The sequence below is a fragment of the Amia ocellicauda genome, chromosome 6 (genome assembly GCF_036373705.1).
Source record: "Amia ocellicauda isolate fAmiCal2 chromosome 6, fAmiCal2.hap1, whole genome shotgun sequence".
NCBI classification, from domain to species: domain Eukaryota; kingdom Metazoa; phylum Chordata; class Actinopteri; order Amiiformes; family Amiidae; genus Amia; species Amia ocellicauda.
The window spans coordinates 10,168,410-10,181,777 of record NC_089855.1 but is presented as its reverse complement, the minus strand read 5'-3'; the positions used below and the strand labels follow the sequence as shown (position 1 = coordinate 10,181,777).

At 39.4% G+C, this 13,368-nt stretch overlaps 1 protein-coding gene across 1 annotated transcript in view; it reads right to left on the bottom strand.

Moving 5' to 3' along the window:
- oca2 (oculocutaneous albinism II) overlaps positions 1–7,836 on the bottom strand; it is a 116,015-nt gene extending 108,179 nt beyond the window's left edge. Inside the window, exon 1 of the mRNA XM_066706090.1 lies at positions 7,471–7,836. The gene's annotated coding sequence lies outside the window, so the exon portion shown is untranslated. The remainder of the gene's footprint in view (positions 1–7,470) is intronic.
- Between the last annotated feature and the right edge of the window lie 5,532 nt (positions 7,837–13,368).

The window sequence follows — 13,368 nt, the reverse complement described above, 5'->3', positions numbered from 1 at the left end:
AAACCAATTTAATTTCACAAAGACAGTGCTCACATATGTAAGTTCAAATCAAACTAGAATTTAAAGAGTCTCCAGATATCTTTTCTGCATGCGACAGTACGTTTAGCATGATATATTATCAGATATGTATTATTGCATGGTAGTATGCAGGTTCATATCAGTGTAGTAGAAGTACTGTATAATTTAGCAGTATACATCTACAGTAGTATTCAAATTACATACGTTAGTAGCTCTAGAATTATAGCAGGATATATTTTCATGATATTATGGAAGTCACTACATATAAGTATGTTTATGTATTATTATTATTGATCATACAGTGGAATAGCCCGAGAATAATTAAGCTGTTTTTACATAGTAATTCCTTTATAATATGCAAACACTAGCCCAATAAGGAAAGCATAGAAAAGTTTCATAAGGGAACAAGTGATTGTTGTACGGGTCCATGGGCCAAATATGAGGCTGTCCTCATAAAAGATTGTAGTGTGGTAAAAATACCTCCCTTCTCCCCTACGAACACCCCCTGTCATCCACGACTTGCCATTGCCTCTATAACAAAGACTGAGTCAATGCTACATGTTTTTTAGTTTTAGTTTTATTGGGTTAGAGTATTGTAGCAATCTGGGTTTGTAATTGTGGGTTCTGAGGTCAAACGTTTGCCCCATGCAGGAAAGGGGGGAGAGCAGGGATTGGGGAGAGCGGAAATAGAGGTGGCCCAGCCTCCGTGGGCAGATTCAGACTGGGAGCAGAGTTGTGTGAGAGCGATGAGTGCTGTGTCTGGGAGCTCAGAGAAGCAGATCGAATGGCCTTCCTCACGGCGAGTTGCGGACAGGCTCTAAGACTCCTCCACGGGCAGGTCGAGTAGGGTACCAGTGACTAAGCTCCCCCAGAAGCAGATACCGAGCCGGTGACTGAGCGCCAGCAGCAGTGGGGTGGCACAGCAACATAGTGGATGGGTGGTGGTCGACCTAAACTACCAACCCAGTGGCAGTGTGTGGTTGCCTGTGCAAGGGGACCATCCCAGCGCAGGGTGAGAAGCGTCCGAGGACGGGACCCAGTTCAGCAGCCAGGGCAGATGAAGCAGCAGGGTGCGTAAGTGTGGGGCCCAATGATCTCAAGCAAAGGGATGACCAGAGGCTGTAAAGCGGTGTTTGAGTGCAGACCAGCCCTCTGTGATTAAATCAGCAGGGACAGTGTGATGTGGGCCCAGGTGAGGCTTTTAAAAAAAGAAAAGGTTTGTCAGCTTCAGGACTGTGTGGAGCAGGTGAATTAATTCTCCTCTCAAGACTTTTTACATTATAGCCTGGAGATCCACATCTTCTCAGTTCATAATGAAATGTTTCATGTTCCTGGTCCCTCACCTTTCAAGCAGGCACTGTTCCACCATACAAGTGTGGCATCATTTCAGATGAGGACTCAGTAAATGGTGGGCTGAGGTGTTCAGATCCAGTCCTTAAAAACTACAGGGTTTTAATTTTGCCAAGCAGTCAAATACCTTTTTATATTAATTTGTGTACCCCCTCTGATTTGCCACTTGTATGAAGTCTTAAAGACCTGTACATATATATATATATATAAAGCTGAACATGCATAACTGGTTCAGTATTTGTGTATAGACTTTCTTCACCTGTCAGTTGAAATGTGGTCGGGTTAGTACACGTCACTTCAATCACACAGCTTCCCAACAGAGCCTGTTGTCAGAGGTTTCCACTGATGTGCATTCAGATGATGATTTTTCTAGTGCCATCTAGAGAGACAGGCTTGTGTATTTTTTTATCATTGAAATGTGCACTACCAACTCAGGATTTGAAGAGTAATAATTTGTGTTTGTTTGCTCCTAGGAGGGCATAGGTGTTAAAGGATTTTGTTGACTGGCCATCACTTTCACTGTCATGAAATTATATCCTCAACTGATAAAGCATGGTGCAATTTCAGTTTTCTGAATTTTCCTGCATAAGCATGTGTTTATGAACCTTTTAAATTCTTCCATTTCCTCCCAGAATACCACTGAGATTGAAGTTATAGGACCTAAACCAAAATCAGTGATACAGTCAACAAGTTTAAGACTCCTCCCCCCTACCCTGTCCCGAGCCTCTTATAATCTGCTTCCTTTTCTGTTTTAGTCAGAAAAGCACACACTGTATATCTCTTATGCATGACTGGCATACATCACATTTCATTATCTTATTCTTCCCCCCTTATTTCTTGCATAGGAGGATGGAAAACACACTTCCTCAATTAAGGCTGTGAAATTCTCCTATGACCCGGTGCTCGGCCACAGTCACCTTGCGAACCCATTTCAAAGGCAGCTTTAGATAATTTATCTGTGTAGATGGATTCTTTTAATAACTCTGTCAGTGAGCTTCGAGCGCCCCACATTGTAAATCCCATTCGGTTTTATCTCTGCAATTCACTCGATTTAAACCTTTGTTAAGAACCCATGCAGACGGGCTTTTGTGATGTAATTTCCTTCCGACGTGGCACCCTCTCACTCACAGGACTCTATTGTTCCCTCTCCTGGCATCCTCACAGAATAGGTTACAGTGCCCTACCATCTGTAATTAACAGGAGAGTTAGGCTATTAATTAAACAGGACAGACCCTTTTAAAACCTGTCCACAAGGGTCTTGCATGTTGACTGGCCATTATGTGTTAATAGCAACTGAGTTGTGTAACTTATCATTGCATAAGGACACACTGAAAAATATCTATGCAGTACTATTTAAGACAAACTTGAACCCAAATGCTTTCGTAAAGAGGAAGAACCATTATCGTTATACTGAAAGACACTTGGATATGTTTCTCTTAATTTGTTGTGGGACTATTGTGATATTTCAAAAGAAATACAAAAATGTATGTGCTTTTATAACATTAAATTGTTGATTCAGACACATAAACAATGTGTGTCTTGGGTTGATGTTGCTGAAACAGGACTTCTAGTGACAGACAGCTAGTGGGGTTTAGAAGCCAAAATAAACCTTTTATTTTCTTTGCAGCTCGAGCGGCTCTATGTGAAGTGCACACTCGCCCTGACATGCAGTCTCCACGGCATTGCACTGCTGGTTTCATCTCTCTGCTCTCCAGCAACAGACCTGAGTTATAAACTGGCCAACATTAGTCCCCATGGAGATTTTATGTGTTCCTTGTAACTGAGGATTTATTTTACTTACCACAGAACTAGGTAAAACAACCTGCCCCTAAAGGAGGGTTGTCGACAGGCAGGATGAACTATGAACCGTGGAAGCAATGTATCAAATCTCCATTTACGTTGCACCTTCCAATTAATTAATAGTTTAACAATTCATCTGGTGTTCACAGTGGTCCAGAGGACAAGGTCTTTGAGTTCGTAGGAGTTATTTATTTCTGCTTTTGACTCACTGTGGTTGAGTGAACTTTTAATACACTCCAGAAATAAAAACTGTGACACAATGCTGGGCATGGCAGGTAAAGGCAGCCCTGAATCGCACTACATCCCCCAGAAGCCTTGGGGAAAGACTCACTCTGGGGGAACCACATGACTGGCAGGACTCCTCCCATTGGCCGGTTCCTGAATAAAAGCAGTGTGCCGGCATCCTTTACTGTTGAGGAGGTTGGAGGAGAGTCTGAGAGACAATGGCACAAAGAGAAGTGGTCCAGAGCTTTGTTTTTTTAACTGAACTATTCTTTGGACCGTGGATTTGGGCTTGTTGCTGAGTGTTTGCTTTGTTTCATTAGTTGTGTATAGATTTAGTGATCTGTTCCAAGTGTAATTTAGGCTCAACAAGGAGCCAGGGTTTTGTTTGTGGTTTCTGTATGTCTCTTTGCTTTGCTCACTGTAAATAAACCAGCACTTCCTTCACCATACTCCCCTGCCTGAGTCACTGTCCACAAGAGACCCCACCTTAGAGCCCAGGTATATATATGATATAAATCATATCAGAGAGAGAGGGAGATTAATGTCTTATTTGCTGTGATGCATCTTTAACTATATGCAATTAAGTTCAGTTCAGTCTAGTCTATCATTTGCATTGAAGAGCAAAGAGGGTTACTGGCTAAGATGTGAACATTGTTGAAATGTTTCTTACATATCCTTTCTAATCAACATTTTGTACATTTGAAACAGGAACCTATTCATACTGCCAGCTGTATTGTGTGATTGATAGAAAAGTTATGATTTTAGGTTTGATTCACCTGGGTGTGTAAATTAATGATCAGTTCAATTACAGTAACAATGTCAGGGTATATTGTCAAAAGTGTAGAATTGAGAACAAGGGCAGTGATGTTCAGACTGTATGATGCACTAGTTATTCCAGGTCTGAAGGGAAAGTCCTACTGAGAGACTGAGGAACTGAACCTTTTCACCCTGGAACAGAGGACACTACGTGGGGACATGATCCAAGTCTTCAAAATCATGAAAGGCATCGACCACATCAAACCAGAGGAGCTTTTCCAGATCTGCAGGGACACATGGACCCGGGGACACAAATGGAAATTGGGCTTCAAGGCATTCGAGACAGAAAACAGGAGACACTTCTTCACACAGAGAGGCGTCACAATCTGAACAAACTCCCCAGCGATGTGGCTGAAGAGACAATTTGGGAACATTCAGAAACAGACTGGATAGGATCCTTGGACACCAAACGAGCACAATGGGGCAAATGGCCTCCTCTCGATTGGACACTTTCTTATGCTCTTATGTATTATCAAGAACATAATCTACCAGATCTGCTGCCAGACCACCATCAACACCATCAAAGACAAATATACTTTATTTTTTACATGACACACATTAAGTATTTTCATTTTTTGGGTTGATTTACTGTTATGGCATTTGAAAATTTACCATAATTACCATTATGGTCTTTGTGCCAGATGTCTCGGAGTTCAAATGCAAGTTTAAATAAGTAATTATTTCTACATTTGGTCTGTTCATTCAGAGAGGAAGCCCGGGTCCCCTGTGGCAAAAGAGTCTGGCCTTGCGTTAAATTCAGTCCCCAGCATGACATCTTTATGAAAGGACTATCAGTTACTCTTTCCTTACATCAAATTCCGTATGTAATGAGACATTAGTTTCCTGATTGAGACGTGTATATTAACTATGACTAATCATTTAAGAAGTGTTTGCGTAAGAATGAAGGATTTTTCACATTTCAGAAGTCTGTGTGAGTGTCTGTGAGTGTCACAATGAGAGTCTGTGTGTGGGAGAGCGAAAGGGAAGCTCCTACTTTCCGTTTCCATCAAGAGTTTCAAAAGAAGAACAAAAAGAAGCTACAATGAATCCAGCAAAGAGATTAAACTCCTACAGGATTCCTGCAATAACAGGATTATGTTCTAATTACTGATCGGGCCTTTCCTTACAGTCTTCTGAACAATATTATTACTGGCATGAAGAAATGTGGATTCATTTAACTGTACACTGCAATGTACAACATATATGTGACTGTAAAACATAACTCCGGTTTCATTTAGAGCATTTTTCTTACATTAATTATTTCAATGTGTTACACTGGTATTTTAATGATATGTTTGAAAGTAATTGCACAAAAACAATACTAAATGAAGAATGTCAAACAGCAAGTAATACATTTTCACAGTGCAGGTCCTCTTATTGTATTGCATTTTTCCATTATTTTAAAACAATATTTTGGGGGATTTTCAGAATTTGAAAGAACCTTTTTGATTAATATACCCATTAACAGTTACAGGTTTTGTACAATTTTTACAAACCACAAGGAAAACATTTGTAAATTTCCCTAATTTCCCAACTTAATAACACATTACATTTTTTCGGTATTAAATAACTAAAGAACAGAACTAATGTAATTGACATTGAAATAATTTTGCATGAGCCAGAATTCTATATTACATTTATTTCACATTATCGTGGAAACATCCTTTCAATCCTCAGTAATGTTGTTTATAAAATAGGAGTATCAAGGCTCTTCCACGCTGATGGATGGGGCTGTATTAAGCTTTTGTAATGCCCTAACTTACTCTTAAGCCAGCGGTGCACAATGCATTCATACAGTCGCCAACCGTAAATCCGCTTTACCAAGCAAGAAATTAGTAGTACAGCTCATAATCTAACTCGCACAGATAAGGTCCAGATAATAGTAGTAAAATACCAGATTCCATGTACTAATGTGTGTTAACATGATATCAATGCCTCTAGATAGTTTTTTTAAATTATTTTTATTTTCTGATCATATTACGTCACAGGATAAATCAGTCACAGTTTCCTAAATTGACCTAAATTTCCCACTAACACGAGATTAGAAAACTGAAAAATGTGATAATCCCCTTAACCAAATAGAGGTAATCTGTAGCTTTACCAAAACAGCCTCCCTTCTTCTTATTTAGTAATAGTCTGTCAGAAATTGTTGTAAACTACAACAAAATAGGATAACTTGTGCTTAAATTGTAATCCACCCTGGGTAAGGGAATCTGCTAATAATAATAATAATAATAATAATAATAATAATAATCCAAGATTCGATAATTTAAAGACACATACACTGCTGTAACAATGGCAATGAGCAAAGGTATAGCAGTGAGAGTGTACCAAGGGAAGCCCAAAGGGATTTAAATTACACAAAAAGAAATATATGGAGAGAGAGAGAGACTCCCAGTTAATTAATCCTGTCTATTAAATCAAAACATTCATATGAATAAAGGAATGCACCATTATATTTAAATCAGAATATGTTCACTGACTAGTTTAAAGAACCCAACCAATAATAAACACAATAGCACCAGAATATAGGTCCCTATAGCCCAGACCTCCAGTAAATCTGATGCACACTCTCTAATTGACCATTTAGACCCCCAGTAAAAGCCTGGTCTGTGTGTATGTGTTGGTCAGTGTCTCTGATTGAAACACTGATATTTCTACAAACATACATAAGAAAATACAGCTTATCAACAGAGTTTGCAAGAATAAAAAATATTAACATTTCTAGGGCCACTGAATAATTGAATAATTAACATTTTGATAGACTATGATGCGAATGATATATAAGTGCCATGACACAACAGTCAAGCCTTAAACATATGAGCAATTAAAAGCATTACAGCCACTTCACACTTACACACTTTAGGTTGTTGAAATTTTAATTTTAATATCTAATGGATATTCTGTACCCTCCATAAATTATGCATATTTAGCAAAATGTATACTTTCAAGACCTATCTAGGGAAAGGCTGAGGGAAAGTATCGTATTTCTACCAAGGTCCCACTGACACCAAACCCAGCGGGGAAATGCAAATATCATGTATAAATAAATGTAATGACAAACAATCCCACTCCATAGCATCCAACACTGTGAAAGGTTTGTAAGAAGCTATAGTTAAAATATACATCTAAACTTTTGTTTCTATCAGAGATCAAATTTTCCATGCAGTCTTACTGTGGAAATACACATTCTGCAAAATTAAAATATTTCGGATTATAAAACCATTTTACAATACTGTGTGAGATATGAAAAGAGTTTACCTTTAAACGATGAGGAGGAGGCTCAGAGGAGGGAGAAGGTGAAAACGGAGACGATGAAGATGATGGTAATTAAGTCTCAAAGTGTCTACACTGTCCCATGAGATGGACTGAGATGAGGCTGAGGGCGAAGGTGACAGTAGATCAAACCAGCCAGCTGGAACCGAATGCAATATGAGTGGGACAGATCATGAAATTTCCCTGGGGAGAAGCGGGAGCAGGAGTGCTCTCTGGCTGGGCAGAGCACAAAAAGGATCAATTCACCAGAAGCAGCATCTTGCAGGAGGTGGGAGTGACCCTCTCTGTGTTTTCCACATTAATTGAAAAAGTTGTAGGCTGCCTAGGTCTTCCCAACATGTGATGCCTAGTTAGCTGGCAGGGTTTGATTTGACTGGAACAGACAGAATTTGGCCCCTAATCCTGAAGGAGGGACTGACAACCAAAGCCTTCCAAACAAATCACAGTTTGGGCTGATTTTCAACACTAGTTTGTAAGATTTGCCGAGGCTAATTAAAAGTAAACCCCTCTTTGAGTGTTTGAATTTTGATCTTTACATTTCAATCTGCTGAATGCTGATCTCATTCAAAATATTGAATGATGCCCCCTTTTATATATTTTAAAACCACCAGCTAAAATTTGTTAGTTTACATGTACCGGATTCTGATGTTAGATATAAACGATTTGAGAGGTGAAAAGGTTGGGAACGTGAATTAATTGATCTCATTACTTTAAAATTGAGAGAGTTACAGGGTTAGTACGATACTTGGGGGATCAAGTATTTTATTTTCTTGTGTATATATTTTTGTACCACAATATACCCTAACTAACTCTATTTACCTCTGTCGTATAAAATTAGCAAACATCTATCAATATTTAATGACCTTGACAAGAGAAAATGGAAACATTGAGTCAAAGTTAATGACTGAGAGTTTGGATGAGTCCTTGCCGCAGAGGAATAATAAATCAGGATAGTTTTCTTTCTGTTACTCTTCGAAGAATGGCAGCAGCTATGCAGGTCACTGATACACAAGCAAGTACGTGTGAAGTTTTGGACCTGTAATCGCCCCAAGGTAGGGTTTCCGCACATTGGAAAACACTCTTAATGTTACAGTGAAATAAACAATTAGGATTATTTTGTGGGGCATTACATAGGGTTGCCATTTGGTCCAATAATCCCCAGAGGCTTTAATATAAAAGAGTTTTTTTTTAATTGTCTTTAAACTACACAGTCAGCATGTTCAGAAGGGCTTCTTTCGGCATCCACACAGACCCAACGAAGGACTAAGCAATGTTACTGCGTTGATTGGGAGAATAAATGCATATGATGGCATTTTTAATATTAATTAACTGAAAATGAAATTGCATCAGTCAAATATTTATTGAAGCATTTAATTGGATATTAGTATTGTAATCATGCACTTGTTTGCTGGGCATGGTATAAGCACGACATAAGATATTCATATTTGTGTTGATTTCTTTCAGTTTAATGGTCATTTTAAAATCCTGTCCCAAATTGTCTGGGGCTAATGGGATCAAGAATTAAAAGGACGTCAAAAATGTAATAAAAGAAAAACATCTTTCTCAAAGCAGGGGAACAACTGGTAATCAAATTCCATGTTAAGAATGTGTAGTTCCCAGCCAAACTTGGCTTTAGTGGTGTGTGAAATTAATAATCAATAATCAGATTTGCTCATGCTAACGGTAAGACTTTGACTCGGTATATTGTGCATCTTTTATACTTAAGGCCCTGTGTTTTATGCAACGCGCTTTCTAAGGCCACACTTCATTCCTTCCTGTGCAAGGTGGCCATGTAGTCTGCTTAATTAAAACCCTGATTGATGAATAATCTCAGGATTCCATTAATCAGCTCAATTAGTCTCTTGATTAAGGCGCATTGACATGTTGGTTAAGCAGCGGCAGCCACAGACATTTATGCATCCCTTTATTTCTAATACGACTTATTCAACATTATCAGAATCTGTCAATAAGTAATTTAATGTTTTAATTTACTAGTAAAAACACATCATTTGTAAACAACAGTAAAAAAAAAAAAAAAAAAAAACACCAATGATTCCCAATGATGATTATATGAAATCTTGTAGCGATCTGGGATTTATGTGGCATGGGGGGCTGCAGTGCGTTTGCAGTCTGTCTGTCAGTTTTGTGTGTTTGTGGCGGGGGAGATCGTTTGCTAGTGAGTGAGAAATTGTGGGTTCTGGGGTAAAAAGGTTGGCCCTGTGCAGGAACAATTAAGGGGGGCGAGGGGATATAGGGATTAGCAGATTCACATTCACACTGGATTCAGACTAGTGGAAGAAGAAGCGAGAGAGCGATTTATACCTGCTTGAAACTGCTTCCTCGGCCAAAGAAAGCTGTTGCTTCAGCCGATTCTCCATTCACTCATTCTTTTCTTGTTTTTGTGCCAACCAGCAGATCCAGGCAACAAGAAGCAGAAAACACTACAATTCTGAATTCATCACATCAATACTGTAAACATAGTACAAAAACATCGTAATAATAATGCAATGGGTAACTATTTAGTTTCATTGCTTCAACCCACAAGGGCCACACATTGTACTTCCCTAGAACGTTCTGCATTGTTGATAAAGACACTCAACAAACACACATACGGACACATACTGCATAGCTCAGCAAACGTAATGCCAACAGGAGTTAGCCATTAAACCTGTAGCTTTCTTTGAAAATGAATACTACCATTTTTATTATGTATAGTATTGATACTATTCTTTTTTTAATTCACACAATCTTTTCACTACGTCCGACTGTGTTGATCGGTTATCTCCTCGGTGAAGAACAGTAACTGTATTGCTAAACTCCGAACACAATGAAGGCCTTTGAGTGAATGGGCACCTTCGTAAGTCAGCGGCTGTCTGTGACATCAGAGCTACGCTGCGGTGTGCAGGGCAGTGCCAGAAGGAAGGAACAGGGCTAAAGAAAGACTATCACATGGGAACCTGCAGCTGCAGCATATGACAGAGAAAGAAAGGATTGGGAACATGTGGAATACCCGAGAGGAGGCCTCGTCCGACCAGGCTGACCCGGGAACAGGGCAATGACGCAGACAAAGAAATGAAAAGCATTTCCATTATAAAGAATAGTTCATTATTTAGCAGGCCATGCCCCGAGTCACAGTAGATAAGAAAATCAATATAAATACATAAACAAACAAACAACAATTAAAAGACAGAATCAGAAGAGAAAATATAATAAAGTTATTTCTAAGGCTGCTGCTAATTACTTTTTCATCTCTTATAAGTACAGATATTAAGTACCTTTTCACAAACATCACTTTTTTCCACTTTTCATTTCTCCATCACACATACGTCACATATAAAATGACAAACACAGACACTGTCACCACTGCCATACACTGGGAGGAGGGTCTGAATAATTCACATCTCTCTGTAAAGTCAACATTACCCGAGTACAAAATTTAGCATCAGACAAACTTTAAATAATACTCATCAGCGGGAAACTGTATTTTTATGACAATTTCAAATGATGCTATTCAACTTACATTTGAAGGTCTTATAAGATACATGGTGTAAAGGAATATGGCAGAGAGCTGACATTTTGGTTTCAAAGAAGGCTTCTAATACGTAAGAATAGCAGGATAATTATTTCAGCGTATTTTCACTTTATCTCAGGAACTCTGTAATGTATAGGCACATTTATTTTTCATCACCATAGCCTGCGCTTTCTCTCTGTAAAAGTTGGATTTGCTCATTAATCATTTGGAGACTGCTTGTGATGCACTTTGTCACATGAGTCCCTGCAAAAATACTGCCGGATCTCAGGAGAGCAGGAAGCCATCCTGTTCGAGCAGCCGCATGTGACTCGGTGAAGTGTATCTGAAGTTCAGCGCGAACAGTAATTCACAGAGCCCAGAGAGATCAGCAGCAGCCGCTTCGTCGGGGGACTTGTGAGACGGATCTGATCCTCATGTGATAGAGAAGAAAGCTTCTGGGACAGATGCCCTTTGACCGACAACTTCCTTTGTCTTTTTGTTGTAACTTACATACGTGTATCTTTAAGATTGTTGATATACTTTCCCATGATTCCTTTTTGTTCTTTCAAAACTTCAAATGCTTCAGAAATAAGTCTCTCGTAAGCATTAAGCATATCTATATATACAGACGGGTGACAAATTAAAGGAAAAACCAACATAAAGTGTCTCAGTAAGGTGTTGGGCTCCAGAGCCACCACAACAGCTTCAATGCTCTTGGCACAGATTGTACGAGTCTCTGGACTCTACTGGAGGGATGAATACCATTCTTCCAAAAGATATTCCCTCATTTGGTGTTTTGATGATGGTGGTGGAGAGTGCTGTCTAACACATCGGTCCAGAATCTCCCATAGGTGTTCAATTGGGTTGAGATCTGGCGACTGCGAAGGCCGCATATGATTCACATTATTTTCATACTCATCAAACCATTCAGTGAGCCCTTGTGGCCTGTGGATGGGGGCATTGTCATCCTGGAAGAGACCACTCCCATCAGGATAGAAATGTGTCACCATAGGATAAAGGTGATCACTCAGAATAACTTTGTAATGATTTGCAGTGACCCTTCCCTCTAAGGGCACAAGTGGACCCAAACCATGCCAGGAAAATGCCCCCCACAGAATAACAGAGCCTCCGGACCCCCTCACTGTAGGGGTCCAGCAGTCAGGCCTGTACCATTCTCTTGGTGTCCCACACATGCACTCGCCCACTTGACGAGAATGTGGTGATGTATGACACATCTGACCATATCACGTTTCTCCACATCTCTGTAGACCAGTGCCTATGGTGATCCAATAATGACCCCTCTTTCAAAGTCACTGGGATCCTTTCCTCTTGCCATCTTGATCCAAAATCGAGGTCAACTGGGCCTGTGCATTTTTATACCTGACATAGTGCATGATAGGATGTTAATTACTTAATTGTATCATGCAGTACACCTGTTAGGAAGCATCTGCATTCGTTATGTTCCTCCACTCATTTATTCAGGTTTTTCCTTTAATTTGTCACCTGTCTGTATATACATCTGAGAGAAACAAATGTGGGCTCCACTTGGACCAAAACAACAAACACTGTTGCTAAATATATATATCGATTTAAGGTTGAACTAAAAATAGTTCACATCAATAAACACAGTATTCTTGCTAATATTGTAGAAGCAGTCTTCTTTCAAATATATACATCAATAGAAACAAACATAATCTGTAACTGTACCGTTTAATTGTCTAAGATACACACACTAACTTTTTACATAATAGAAAACTGACTTTTTCAACATGGCCTGAAACAGAAAAGGCCTGATTTAACTCTCCTTACAGCCCTTGCGTCACCCAGTGATTAGTGTCCTTAAGTACAGGTTTCACAGTGAAGTAAGGTCCAATGCCACTGCACAGATAAAGGAGAGAAGGGAGTTAAGAGCACTAAGGGGATTAACATTTCGTAGTCTGAAAATCACAGGTGCCAAAGCGCTTTTCTCAAACGCCAAACACCAGAATAGCCCCCCTCCCTTCAAAGCCTTAAGCTCACTGAGGCCGAGCCCATTAGGGTCACATAGCAAGACCATCAATTAAAGCAATGCCTGATACTTTAGGAAATGCACAGAGCTCATGAGGTCAGACCAAGCACAAGCTTATAAACACAAGTTTATTGTGAATACATTTAATTTAAGGAACCTCCTAATGTTTTAATGATAAAAACATATTTATGCTGATGCAACGTCTCTCAGGTGTATTTCAGTGTTGTTGTTCAGGTGTCTCAGTGATTCTCTCTCCAACACACACATCATACTGTTAATGATTTCCCAAAACATACAAAAAAACTATAACTCATTTTGTGCACACGGGTTGTTGGTATTCAGGTTTTAGATTCGATTGAAGACG